We start from the raw sequence: 14,675 nt of genomic DNA on the forward strand, positions 1-14,675 counted from the left end.
CATGTCCAAGGGCTGCATTTGTCTGAGAAGCCCCTGTTGATCTCCTCTGATTAAAGTGCAAACTATGGTCACAGATCCATAATCTAACGTCTATAAAAATAACCTAAAGATGCTGGATCTTGAATATCTAGTTTGGGGCAATTAATTGAAATTTAATATACACATATATCTATAAGAAAGGAAAGATTTATCACACAAATAGTTTGAATTTTCTTCACAGACCCTCAATTTTGTTTCTAACTGATGAGTGTTATTTCCATTAAAAACAGAATTATCAGGGCACCTGGGGGGCTTAGTCACGTAAGCATCCAGTTCCTGGTTTAGGCTCAGGTCATGATCTCAGGGTTCTGGGATCCAGCCCTGAGCCAGGCTCCATGCTCAGCAGGGAGTCAGCTTGGGACTCTCTCCCTCCCTCTGTCCCTTTCCCCTGCCCCTCCCCCTGTGCATACGCTCTCTCAAATACACAAATAAATAAAATTTGGGGGGGAAAAAAAGAAATGTCAAGGAAATAGAGACTTCATTTAAAGTGGAAAAGATGACTGTCACAGAATGTCAAGTGCCATCTACCAGATCCTCTGGGAGGAACTGAATCCGTAATAGTCTATACCTTTCATTATAGTTGCTCAGCTACTTCATAATTCTGAAAGATTCAGATACATAGTAATGCAAATGATTCTCAGTCAGAGAAATGAAAATTAATTTTCTCTAATAAAGACCATTGATTTCCACCCCGTAGAAATGATTATCCCAAGTATCACATTTTAGCACTCTAGGATATTATTTTTGTATTTATTAGAAAATTCAGTTTAGCATTCCTGATGGCCTATGTTGTAACTATAGCTACTTTTGACATTTTTCTTTGATCCACTTTTAACATCTTACCATCCCTTCATCAATTAATGAGTTAAAAAAAATCTTTGCCTCAGGTTCATTTTATATTGTATGAGAGTGATGAGTTCACCTTTTGGAAAATGATCTTTTAACAGGAATCAGGTGACAATCAGTGAATACAGTAAGTTGTATTGAGCATTTGCAGTGGCAGAATTCTGTTTCCCTCAATATTTTGCTTAGTTGTATATATTCCCTGCAATGTAAAATATAAACAGGGAATAAATGAAGCATGTTGACTGTCAAAGTAAATAAGAGAACTGCTTCAGCAGAACAATTAGGAGAGTACAGCATCTCAGCGAGGGCAGAAGTATAGGAAAAGCCCCAAGTGGGACTGTATGAAGCCATAGCTGGACACAGGTTCACAAGTCTGGACTCTTGGAAACTAGTACTTTGGAGGTGAGAAGACCTTCATAAGCAAAAGGCATATATTTCAGATATTTGATAGTTCTTTAAAACAGTATTTTCAGGGGGCGCCTCGGTTGCTCAGGCAGTTAAACGTCTGCCTTCAGCTCAGGTCATGATCCCAGGGTCCTGAGATTGGGACCCGAGTGAGACTCCCTGCTCAGGGGGGAGTCTGATTCTCCTCCCCGTGCATGTTCTCTCTCTCTCTCAAATAAATAAACAAAATCTTTAAAAAAAAAAAAAAACCAGAATTTTTAGAAATTCTAGCTGCACAGACAACCATCCAGAAGTATCTCACTATCAATCAGCTATAGCAAATCCTTCAACAAAGGGGTCAGTGGCACTTGGCCAGGAAGAGACCAGAAAGTATCAATATATTTGTGTGATCTGGTTTCTCTTTAATTTTAGTATTTGTTATAATTCTTAACTGCTGTAAATTGCCATATAGATTTGTAATATCAAAGGCAAAAAATAATTTATCTTTAAGGGATGATCTGGTCAGTTCAGTCTGCTGCTTAAATTTCTTGATGTCCGATAAGCACGGAAACATAAAGGCTTTTTGGGTTTTTACTTCCTAAATGAAAGTTATTGGTTCCATTATTTGAAGGGGAAAAAATAACAGTCCTAAAAGTCCAGTGTGGAAGTATGGATGTTTTTCTGAAAAGAATGATGCTTGATTTGGGAGGAATCATGAGAAGTATTAACAGTCATGGCAAGACAAATAACAAATGTGATCTGTTAGATGCTCAGAGATCACTTATTGCAAATATGCAGCTCTTTCTACAGGAGTTCTAAGTGTCTTTGGAAGGGGGAATCAGTCCTGACAGCTTTGGCTCCAGCTACTTCAGAGGTGAGGCTAGTCTTGTTCCATTAGGTGTTTCTCGCTTTGCCAACTACCAACATCACATTCGTCATTGAAGATGGGGTGCTAAGAGGCTACTAGTAAGGAGTTCTGTGACCTCCTGTATTTCACAGAGAGCTAACACCAATGGATTGGTGTATTCCATTATACCAAACCTGTCAAAGAGGGAGCATATGGGTGGCTCGGTTGGTTAAGCAGCTGCCTTTGGCTCGGGTCATGATCACAGAGTCCTGGGATCGAGTCCCACATTGGGCTTCTTGCTTGGCAGGGAGCCTGCTTCTTCCTCTGTCTCTGCCTGCCATTCTGTCTGCCTGTGCTCTCTCTCTCTCCCTCTCTCTCTCTGACAAAGAAATAAAAAAAATCTTAAAAAAAAAAAAGAGGGAGCATATACAAGAAACATAGTAGGATTGTTCTGGGGGGGGGGGGAAGCTCACCTTAAGTAACACTACTATCGTAAGAAAAATGTCAAGTCCAAGTGTTCAGGGAAACTAGGAATTCTCATACACTCTGGAGTGTTTTGTGGAGAATTAAGAACTCTCACGATGCTGAGTGTTACTTGGTAAATCACTTTGGAGAGCAATTTGGCAGTATCCAGGAGGGTTCAAAATTCTGCTCACTATATGCATTCTAGAAAAATCCTTGCCTGTATATACAAACAGAAAACATGAGCATATCCAATTATGTCACTCTTTATTATTAAGAGTTAGAATCCAAAGAAACAGATCTATGTAATCAGTCAGGGAAATGGATTTTAAAAATCAGTATTATTATAGAAATAGTGCCCTAGATCTATGTGTATCAACATGGATGAATAAATATTTTTAAAAGTGGGGAGAAAAATCCAGAGTGCAAAAAGGCAGTTGCAGAAACATATGTACAAATGATAAATAATGAAAGAATACACAATGTAGCCCACGAAAAGGAAGGTATGGACTAGGACTAAGAAGAGAATAAACAAGATTTCTCATGTTATTTTATCTTCAGTATAAAAAAAAAAGAAACAATAGCAAAATATCAGTACTTTGATTCTATATGGCATGTAATACAGATGATCATTTTTTTCTATAGTTTGTCTTTTAAAAAGCGAAGAAATTAAAGTCACTAAAATAATATTTTTTAAAAAGTGACATTTGAGTCATAGATTAAGCATGTTCTTTTCACATCCTCCACCTGCAACTGAGGTAGGGGAAAAAAGTTATTAGTGAAAGAACTCTAGGGGAAATCATGATTATCCTTAGTCTTTAATGAAATGACATTGCCTGGACTGCTTGGGTAGGCTCAGTCCTTAAGCCTCTGCCTTCTGCTCAGGTCTGATCTCAGGTCCTGAGTTGTTCTGCTTCTCTCTGCCCCGCCCCCCTGCTTGTGCTGGCTCTCTCTCTCTCTCTCTCTCTTTCTCTCATTAATAAATAAATAAAATCTATTTTTTTTCCTCAAAAACTGGCATTGCTATACCTGGATCAAGGTCAGATTTGCTCACTTCTTCCAAGTGAAATGAAACCTTGTCTTCTCCGGGGTCCGTTCAGGGGCCGTGTATTCCAGGGTTCTGCGTGTTGACTGACAGGTCAGCATCCTCTACTGCGCATGCTCTTCCATATGAGCGAAAGCGTGGAGCCTCAATGAATTTACCTAAAAACTTCCCCTTAACAACTGGCTTCAAAAATGTATGTATCTTAGGAAGTCTGAAAAAAAAATTATTTTATTTGGATGATATAAAGCAGACGTTGTTTTAAAAAGTTAAACTGAGGCATTCTTCACGTGACTACAAATCCTATTGTAGTCCTATTGGTTTGGTTGGTTTGGTTGGGGGAATTTTAGCAACAAACCGATGTGAGTTGAAAATACATGGAGGAATTTTTTTTTTTTTTCCTCGTTATAGGGATAGTGGAGACAATTATGGCTTTGTGGAAATGACCTAAATTTCTCTACCCTCGGAGTTTCCTGTGAGGTAAGGGGTGGTCCTTGTTTCAGACTCACTCCCAACCTTGCCATTCAACATCTCGGATGGAAAAGTGAATAAACAAACAGAGATCAGGTCTCGTTAAAGATGAGGGAAATCACCTGGGGGGCCAGGAGACGACTGCGATGACATCACAGTCCCTGGCAATGACACGAGCCCTCGCGGATCTGCACCCCGAGGCTGGTTTCCCCACAGCCCTGGCTCGGGTTAAAGGCCTCCTCCGTTCTCAAGATCCCTTTCTTCTCTCTCTGGGTGTCCTCCTGGTCACCATGCCTGCCCCCCAGGCACAAATCCTCCCCTCTCGCTGTTATCCCTTCACTCCTGCCATGCTCATCCGTCACTGCTGCTCCTCCGCTGCGCTCTGAAGGCCGGCACTCGGCTCACACTCCACACTGCAAGCCGTCCCTGTGATTTCTGCATGCTCACGTTCAAGGCCCCGGCCTCTCCTTTCCTGGGAGCTCCTGCACAGGCAACGCCAATGACGTTCACTGCTCCTTAGGAACTATCCTGTGTTTCCGTAAGAGCTGCCACCCTCTGTTGCTGACATCTGGAACCGCTCTGATTTCAAAACACGATTCTAAGTCTGAATTTGGCGGGGGGATGGCGGGGGACACGATGACACACCCTTTTACCTCCTCTTCCTCACTCCACTGGGTGTCTGCCTCTGTTCTTCTATACCCCCCCCCATCCTTAGTCTCCACCTGTTTCAAATTACTCTTAATTTCCTATCAAACTTAGATGCCATAGATAACTATTTATTCATTCATTCATTCATTCATTCATTCATTTATTCATTCATTCATTTAAGAGACAGAGAGCAAGGGGAAGGGGCACAGGGAGAAGGAGAGACAGAATCTTAATTAAGTAGCCTCCTTGCCCAGGGCAGAGCTCAGTGCGGGGCTTGATCTCAGGACTCTGAGATCTTCATCCTGAGGCTAAATCTAAATCAAAAGTTGGATGTTTAACCTACTGAGCCCCCCAGGCACCTCCCTTTTTAAATTTTTATTTTCCTTTTTTTTTTTTTTTTTTTGAGGAGGGAGAGAGAGAGGGTGGGAGAGAGGCCACAGATAGCTATTTAAATGCTTTCTTTGCCAACTTTCCATTATATTTTTCTTTTGTGACATCCTATCGTGCACTGGGATGGGCGGACTGACATATCCATGTTCTCTGCTCTCTCTGTGACTGACTATGGGACCTAGCTGGACCCTCGGAGCTGCTTGGCAAAGATTTGCAAGACTCAGCCTGCTTGTGCTCTTAAGGTGTGTCCTGCCTCATACCCTCTTCCAGCACATGTAGTCTCCTGCTTTGTACTTATTCCTTAATCCTTGTGCCTGAAAATGCATCCATATTTCTTATTCCACAAACACTTTAGTAACAAACCTTACCTTAGCTCTGCCTACTCTTGAATCACCATCCTTTCTCTTCCCTTCCATTTCCACCCAAACTTGTGACCAAACTCATAGATAATCACCCAGCCTCTTCTTCCTCTCTGTGAAGCTCTACAAGCCATCTCTCTCTCTCAAGCACCCTCTTGAAAGTCACCCATGTCTTTAGGCTAATGAGGGCTTTTCTCATGTCTTATCTTTTTCATCTTGAAACTTTTAACATGTCGACCAATTCTTTCTGGAAACTCCTCTCTCTTCTTCCCTTGCCTCTGTACCACCTGAATGCTGTATCCTCGGACCTCCCATGCCCTCCCTCCTGGTCTGGCCTTTCCTCATTCCTCTTTAAGTAAGGGTCTTCCCCCCCAAGTACTTCACACCCTGTGTTCTGTCCATACACACCACCAATCTTCCAGATCTTTGGGTTCAAATCCGGGGTATGATAATTAGCTTTCCTTCTACCTTCTTTTTCTTAGCTCCCATCCTTTCCCTGAACCCGTCAGTTTCCAGAACCTGCTGATTATTACTTTATTGACACATCTTTCCCATATGCCTCTTTCTTTGCATGTCCATTGCCATCTCTCCATGCTTGTATTTACCTTTTCCAGCCTGAGCTACTGAAAAATTTTCCTCAGTCTTTCCTTCCTTGGATTCCTTCCTCCCAGGTTCATTCCCTTAAAGCAATGATTCTGATGCTCCATTCTTCCCATAACACCTGTAGGCACACGACATACACACACGGCCTTCCAAGACGCTTTACTCTGTAGACTGTCATTCCAGACCCTCCCAGTCTATACACATTCTGCCTTTCCAGTGTAACTTTACTTTTCTCATAAGTGTTGGCTCCAGACCCCTTTGTCTCTCCTTTCTGCAGAGAGCTAGGCTTCCAGCTGAAGCCATCTCTTAGTCTCAAACAAGTCCACATGCCCATCATGATGTCTAGCCCCCTCACAAAACTTTCTCTGATAAGTGAGGCCAGAAGTAATCTTTCCCGCCACCAAAATCCTGGAACACATATTGTCTGTGTCATTGTAAGTGCTCTTCTTTGTCTTATATATTATCCATTTATGATTTCATCAAGGAGCTGTTCAAATAATAGAAATAATAATACCAAAACCTCATTGAGTGTTTCTTATATGCTAAGTGAACATATTATCATATTGCCAGATTAACCCATTTCATTCGCCCAAGAAACAGTTCTGTGGGATGATTTCAGCTCTTTCCAAATGATAGCAAAAGAATGGCTGGGCTTTCTTTCCCACATCACATGGGAAATCCACCAAAGCCCAGCTTATTCCTTTGGGATCTTCAAGGAAGACGTGTGGGAGGGACAGTTGAGTTCTTCTGAGCCATCCTGGCTGGAGGCTGAGCTGGAAACCACACCAAATGATTTGCTGCCAAGACATTGCTCTTGGTTCTTGCCTTTGAACCCCATGTCCTTAATTTCCCCAAACCCCATCAGCATAAGACTTTGGGTCAGATTTTTTGAAGATCTAAAGAAAGGGAGAGGGTGAGTACATCAAAGCCCAGAAAACAACTTACATTGATGACTGGAGGCAGGGTCCTAAAGTCCCTCTGCCACCACCCCACAGGGAATTTCTCTAGCCGATGTTCTCCTGGAACCTCTATCTACATCATGTGCTCAGACTCTTCGTCTGTTCCGGAGCCTCCTGGCAGCTTCCTCTTCTCCTTCCCCTGGGTCCTCTCCTCTCACTGCTGGGAAAAGTTCTCATTCTTCTCTTTCCATGTTGGAGAACAGCTTATCTCTCTTCTTAGTTTTGCACCCACTCATCCAAATGCCTGGGGGGTTCAGCTTTCACTTCCAAACTGACCTAAGGAAGATATCTTCTAAGAGAGTGTCCATCTTGGGGAGCCTCGATGGTGCAATCAGTTAAGCATCTGACTCTTGATTTTGAGTCAGATGGTGATCTCAGGGTCCTGAGATAGAGCCCCACAACGGGATCCTTGCCCAATTCCTCTCCCTCTGCCCCTTCCCGCTTCAAATAAATAAATAAATATTTTAAAAAATAAAATAAAATAGCATTCATCTTTATACTGCTCCCTCCCTTAGAAGGCAACAACACTTTTATTGATTTAAACAGCAACACTTTCTTTTCCTCCTCACCTGTGCCTAGCTTATCTTCCTAGTATATGCATGGCTTATCTTCTTTTATACTATATTGTAAGCATCTTGACTGTATCTTACCAGCTTCATATCCTTCATTGTGTCACATCTTTATTGAAGAAATAAATAAGACAGAGAATGATAGAAGGCATAAGGACAGAGGTCCTTTGAAGATGGATAAAGAGAAGGAAGGATTGATTTCTATCGAAGATCAGAAAAACATAGATGCCTCTTTTTCATGGTTGCAGATGACCCAAAGCTGGAAAACAGAATAGGGCACAGAGTTCAGTGAGGTCTTGAAAGTTCCTTGTGATGTCCGGAATACATTGCCTCTTTACTTGGCCTAGATTACAAAATGTATTCTCTGAGTACTGAATATTTTAGAAAATGACATGAGGCATTCTTCCTCAGTAACCCCCCTTTTTTTCCTGGAATGAGAAATGTAGGAAAAATAAGCCACCACCAAGGTCCCCCTGGACTGAACCCTCGTGTCAGGGTGTGGGCAGCAATTGGTTGAACCACTTCCTTTGGTTTATCATTGTTGACATGGCCCTAAAGCTAACATTCAGGTCATTCCCAGGGGAATGACTCCCATTCTCCCTGCCTCAATAAACTGTCATTTCTTTTCACAGAAACAATAAATTCCCCAACTATTAGTTCTTCAAATCAACTGGAAATTATTTTTTAAAAAAGTGTTCTTTATTACTCTCTAAGAATCACAAAGAATATGCATTTAACAGACTTAGTTCCTAATCATCCCCAGCTTCATTAAGGGAGAAAAATCTGTGGACACCATCAAAGACAGGACAGTCCGATTCCAGTCTCCATGTCAGGTTTTGTTCTCAGCACTGAAGACTCAGACTCGAGGGGCTCACAGTTGAAGCAATTAAATCATTTCGTAACTATTTAAGTTTAGAAACACCTGAACTTCAGAACCTTAACCTCATTGAGAGTCTGAATACAACTTTCACGTAATCTGGAAAGAATAACTATTTGCTCTTATCTCAATTGTCCTCCCCATTGTCCCTTATGTGATGAAAATAGGATAGAAATGTGGGTAAGACAGTTTAGAAGTCAAAAAAGTGTTCTGTTCCAAACACAGTCATTTATTTGGATATGCAGAATGTATTTTTAAGAAAAAACAAAATTCCTAAAATAACAAAAATAGTTGCTGTCATTTGTTGAATATTTATCACGTACCAGAGGTAATGCTAGGTTGAATGATATTTCACTTAATTCCAATAACGACTCTGAAAGGTGGGTACGAAGACTTCCGTCTCTGATAGGAAACTAAAGTTCAGAGAGGTTATGTAACTTACTCATAGTTACTCAGCTGCGCTTTAAAAATGTAGTTTATTTTTTGGCTCTCATAATAAATATCGAATAAATAAATTAAGGAAAAAATGACTAGGTATGTGAACAAGTGGCTTCCTGAAATGACCCATACTACCTACGTAATTGTTCTTATGCAAAGAAAAATAAGCACAAAAGAATAATTATAATATTAATAATAAAATTGTGCAGAAAATGAGTAATTTGGGATAAAACAGATTTTTACATTGAAGTCTGGTGTTCGAGAGGAACTGGTACAAATAAAGGAGAGGGAGATGAACTGTTTGAAGAGATAATTCTCGTTACTTTAAATTTTGCTTGGAAAGCTTGGCTTTACATTTCCTTGCTACTAGTATTTCTTTTCACTACTTTTATTTTTACCATCGTGACAAGTTTTCTTTTAGATGTCACAATGAACAAAATAAAACATCCCTAATTACAGGTGGCAGAAACTCAAGGGCGGTGACTCCACGTTTTATATCTTATGATCCCTTGTCATTATTAGAGACTCTGCATCAAATCCGGATAGGAACAAAATTCTCAGCTATCCCACTTCCTCCAGTCCTCTGCATCCAGTAGTGACATCGATATGTTCATAAATACTCATCTTTAGTAATCTTTCATTTGAAGTGTATAGAAATTTCCAAAAATATTATATAGCTATATTTGCTATAGCTCAAAAAAAATAAACAAATACATTCATTAGTAGTTGAAATGATAATTCTATTATTTAAAAAGTATGACAGAACTATTTTTTTAAAAAATGTATTATTCTGACTGAAAGGCAAGCAAAATTTCCTTTAAGTTATCAAGAATTGTACTGATGATTTCTTAGGTATATGTGGGTTTGGAGGAGATATTAATTCTTTAATGTTACTGATTATGCTTATCTGACCTACTCTTTTTTAAAAATTGTATTATGTTATCACCATACATCGTTAGTTTTTGATGTAGAGTTCCAAGATTCATTGTTTACATACAACACCCATCCTCCTTAACCCCCACCACGAGGCTCACCCATCCCACTACCCCCTCCCTTCCAAAACCCTCAGTTTGTTTCTCAGAGTCCACAAGCTCTCATGCTTCATTTCCCCCTCCAATTTCCCCCAATTCAATTTTCCTTTCCTTCTTCTAATGTCCTTCATGTTATTCCTTATGTTTCACAAGTAAGTGAAACCATACGATAATTGGCTTTCTCTGCTTGACTTATTTTACTCAGCATAATCTACTCCAGTCCCATCCATGCTGATACAAAAGTTGGGTCTTCATCCTTTCTGATGGAGGCATAATACTCCATAGTGTATACAGACCACATCTTCTTTATCCATTCATCCGTTGAAGGGCATCTTGGGTCTTTCCACATTTGGTGACTGTGGCCATTGCTGCTATGAACATTGGGGTACAGATGGCCTTCTTTTCACTACATCTATATCTTTGGGGGTAAATACCCAGGAGTGCAGTTGCCGGTTTCTTCAATCCCTTCACCATACCTCTCAGGGAGCCCACGAAGAATCAAAACTCGGGAGCTGGAGGCATTGCACTGAGGAGGGCAGGCACAGACTGGCAGTTTGATAAAAAGAAAAAAATAGGATCCATGAGGTCATAGGTCTGGAGAGTAGGCCCAACAAGCATTCAAAAACTGATGAGGAGGATAGAGGTTGATGAGTGGTCAAATGTCTGGCCAAGTTCCAGTTCTGGCTAGTTCCAAGAGAGTCACCTGAATTAAGAAAGCATGTGGGCAAGACAATGAACAGGCCTGCAGCCCTAGCCACTGAGTCCTGCACACCTGGGGAAGATTGGCCTTGGAGCTTTTAACAGCCTTTACTTGTCTCCTGCAGTTCCAATGCAAGTGGTCTGAGGTTCCCCAGCTTGAGGCTGTTGATGTCAAAAGAAGGAGAAGGACCAATTCTTCAAGTGTCTTTGCAAAAGAATTGGTAGAGAGGAAAGCAAAATAGTATTAGAAGCTGCAAAGTAATGAATAAACAGAAGAGCCTAACTGTTCATACCTAGTTTACAAGTGAGCAATGGAATTAGCTTTCAAGATGATCTGCTGCCCACTCATCACTCACCTCTGAGGAACCTTAGCTCTGGAGCGTTGGCTGCTGGGCTCACCCGAGTCCTGGGAAAGCTAGATGGGGTGGAGGTCAGAGAGGAGCTTAAAATATGTAGATTTTCAATGCAATGGTCAAAATCCAACTGGCAGGCAAGAAAGATCAAAAAGAGTGAAGAGATGATTAAAAAAGAGGAAAAGGAGCTATTTCAGGTCAAATTTGGAGAAGCCATTTTGGGGAAAAGGGCCACGTGCTTGCAGGGCTGAGCAAGAGTACACATGGAGTGCTACATCCTCTAGGTTTCAATATCTAAAAATCATAAATTATGCTCACTGTATCTGTCGGGACCTCAACAGCAAAAGAGAAGCAGATGGAGACATGTATTAAAAAATTTACTGCAAAATTTGGTTTATACAATTGTGGAAACTGGCTAGATAAGTCTGAGAACTGTAGGGCAGGTGGTCAGAGAGAAGAGGTCAAACTCTGACCCTGCAGTCCCCAGGCAGAATTTTTCCTTCCCTAAGCAGAATTTCTTCTACCTCAGGAAACCCCAATTCTGTTCTAAAGGACTTTCAGTGGATAAAATCAGACCCACCTAGGTTATCAATAATAATCTCCTGTACTTACGATCAACAGATTATAGGTATAAATCATATCTACAAAATACCTCCAGGGAAACACTTAGATTGCTATTGGATTGAATAATGTTTTTGCTCTGTGTCGGAGGTAATGCTAGAATTATAACAAAATGTCTTAAAGAAATTTTTAGATTGGGAAATGACCATGAACTTCACATGTCTTTTTCAAATATTATGATATAATCATGTAGAAGAAATTAGCGTTATCACAGAAAATACTGTAATACAGTTTAATTTTATCATATAAATTTTGTATCACATATTGCAATTTTAACCATCTCACAAACCCGAATTTATATCCATATGATATTTTTACATTTCATTTTCTTTCGAGTGTTTCAAAGCTGACATAGTGTAAAGAAAACTAAAAATATCCCCACATTGCTATATTTGTTCAAATCTCTCTTTGGTAGGGAGCATACCTTGATCCATGATGACAAGAAAATCATCCTTACAGGGCTTTCTTTTGGAATTATTTTTGCATAAATGTTTATATTCATGTACACATTTTTGTTTTCTTGTTTAATTAACATATTTTATTGGAAGGTCACTTTGCTGTACAGGTCATGTGCAGTTTCTTTTGATTCCCAGAAACATTTTTTCTTTAAAACTTCTAAAAAACATCTTTGACCCTCTTATAAGTGAAATGGTGCAACTCTGATCTTCTCTTTCATATGTTCATACCGAGACAACAAAGTTCATTCCAAATAATAAAATAACGGGTGCAGTTCATATTCAAAATTACCTGTATTTTTGCTGAAGACCATGTTTGCAGTTTATTTGAAGTTATCTTGTTGTTTCACTTCCCTATCATCTGATATACCATCCGATATCTTGCCATCTGATATTTTTCCCAAATAAAACCTTCCTGTTCAACAGCGTTCAGTCAGCATTGCCATGATGTGTCTAAGGACGGGTGCATGGCCAAATTTGACATTGGTTTCTTCCATTTTCCATCTTTTGGAAATGGATTTGGACAATAGTGTATGTAATTTTTTTGTTGTTCCATAGAATGCCAGTTTTATCCAGAAGTTAATGCTTTGTCTTCTGGTAACAAACTCAAACTACACTGAATACTTGATGATATGTTTTTCTTTACCTGAATATAATTCTCAACAAACTTTTTTTTGCAGGGGGAAGGGCAGAGGGAGTGAGGGAGAGAGAATACCAAGCATACTCCAGGCGCAGCATGGAGCCTGATGTGGGACTCTATCCCGCAACTCTGAGTTAATGACCTGGGACAAAATCAAGATGGCTGCTCCTCACTGAGCCACCTAGGTGCCCCTCAACAAACTTCTAAATCAATGCCTAAAACTGAAATGGGTTCTTTCAGCTTTTTTATAAAACCCAGAACTGTCACTTACAACAAAAGATGTAAAAACACTTATAAATTTTGACTTCTTTCTTTTTTCATCCAGTGGTCTTTCATAAATTATACAATAAATGTAGGGATACAAGAAGACCCTTGTCATTATATAATCTAGTTGACCTGAAGTATGCATACTTTAAAATTTTATGTATTAAAAATTCTTATTTTATTATTCATGATTAGCAATCCCTTTTAAAATTTCCATTCTATGGTTAAAGAAGATGTGGTATGTACCCACAATGGAATACTATACAGCCATTAAAAAAATGAAATCTTGCCATTTGCAATGAGGTGGATGGAACTAGAGGGTATTATGTTAAGGGAAATAAGTCAATTAGAGAAAGAAAATTATATGATCTCACTGATATAAGGAATTCGAGGAGGGTAGATTTGGGAAAAGGGAGGAAAAATGAAGCAAGATGGGACTGGGGAGGAAGACAATCCATAAGACTCTTAATCTCAGGAAACAAACTGAGGGTTGCTGAAGGGGGTAGGGGAAGGAGGGTTGGGGTGGCTGGATGATGGACATTGGGGAGGGTATGTGCTATGGTGAGTGCTGTGAATTGTGTAAGACTGATTTCACAGACCTGTACCCATGAAACAAATAATACATTATACATTAATATATAGCTGAGCAGGGACAAAATTTAAAATTAATTAATTAATTAATTAAACCCCCAAATTTTCCATTCTAGGTAGTGATCATTTGTTTAATTTTTTTTTATCTGGGTTTTTATCTGTTTGTCCAGTTTAGCATCAAATTTCAAAATCATTCCTGCTTAACCTAAAAGTTTTCCAGTGTTTTCTGTAAATATTATTCTATTATTGCCACAAAAACAATCATCATGCTTGGATGAATACTGGATACACCATTATTCTTTTAATAATATCACCTATTGCCTAACGGTCTATTTCAGTGATTAAATATTAGCAATCTTTTTCCATTTATTCAACCTTTAAAAATTTTTTTTAGCTCTGATTACTATTTGCTTTCGGGGGTGGGGGGGTTTTGCATTGTTTATGTTCTTTTTTTTGAGAGCTTAAGAATTTCCAGTCACAGATATCTTCATTGGCCAAAGATGACCTTGAAAATGGATTGCACAACATGTACCAGTGGTATCAAAACACTCTTGTTTTGAATTTTCATTATAAAAACTAATTAGAGGAGTAACTGGGTGGCTCAGTCAGTTAAGCATTTGACTCTTGATTTCCGCTCAGGTCATGATCTCAGGATCCTGAGATTGAGTCCCATGCTGGACTCAATGCTCAGACCAGCTTTTGTCTCTTTTGTCCCTTTTCCCCCTCCCTCTATGCACTCCCCCAGTGTGTTCTCTCTCAAATACATACATACATACATACATACATAAAATCTTTAAAAAATAATAAAAACCAATTAGATAGCTAGAAGGCTATTTCAGTTTTATTAAAATACCCAGAAAATTTCATGCAAAAATACCTATAAATTAAAAAAATTTTGTTTAAAGATTTTACTTATTTGTCATAGAGAGAGAGAGAGACAGAGAGCGCATAAGCAGGCAGAGGTGGGGAGAGAAGCAGGCTCCCTTCTGAGCAAGGAGCTTGATGTGGGACTTGATCCCAGGACGCTGAGATCATGACCTGAGCCGAAGGCAGTGGCTTAACCGATTGAGCCACCCATGCATCCCTA

Source organism: Mustela erminea, chromosome 4 (assembly GCF_009829155.1).
Source record: "Mustela erminea isolate mMusErm1 chromosome 4, mMusErm1.Pri, whole genome shotgun sequence".
NCBI lineage: Eukaryota > Metazoa > Chordata > Mammalia > Carnivora > Mustelidae > Mustela > Mustela erminea.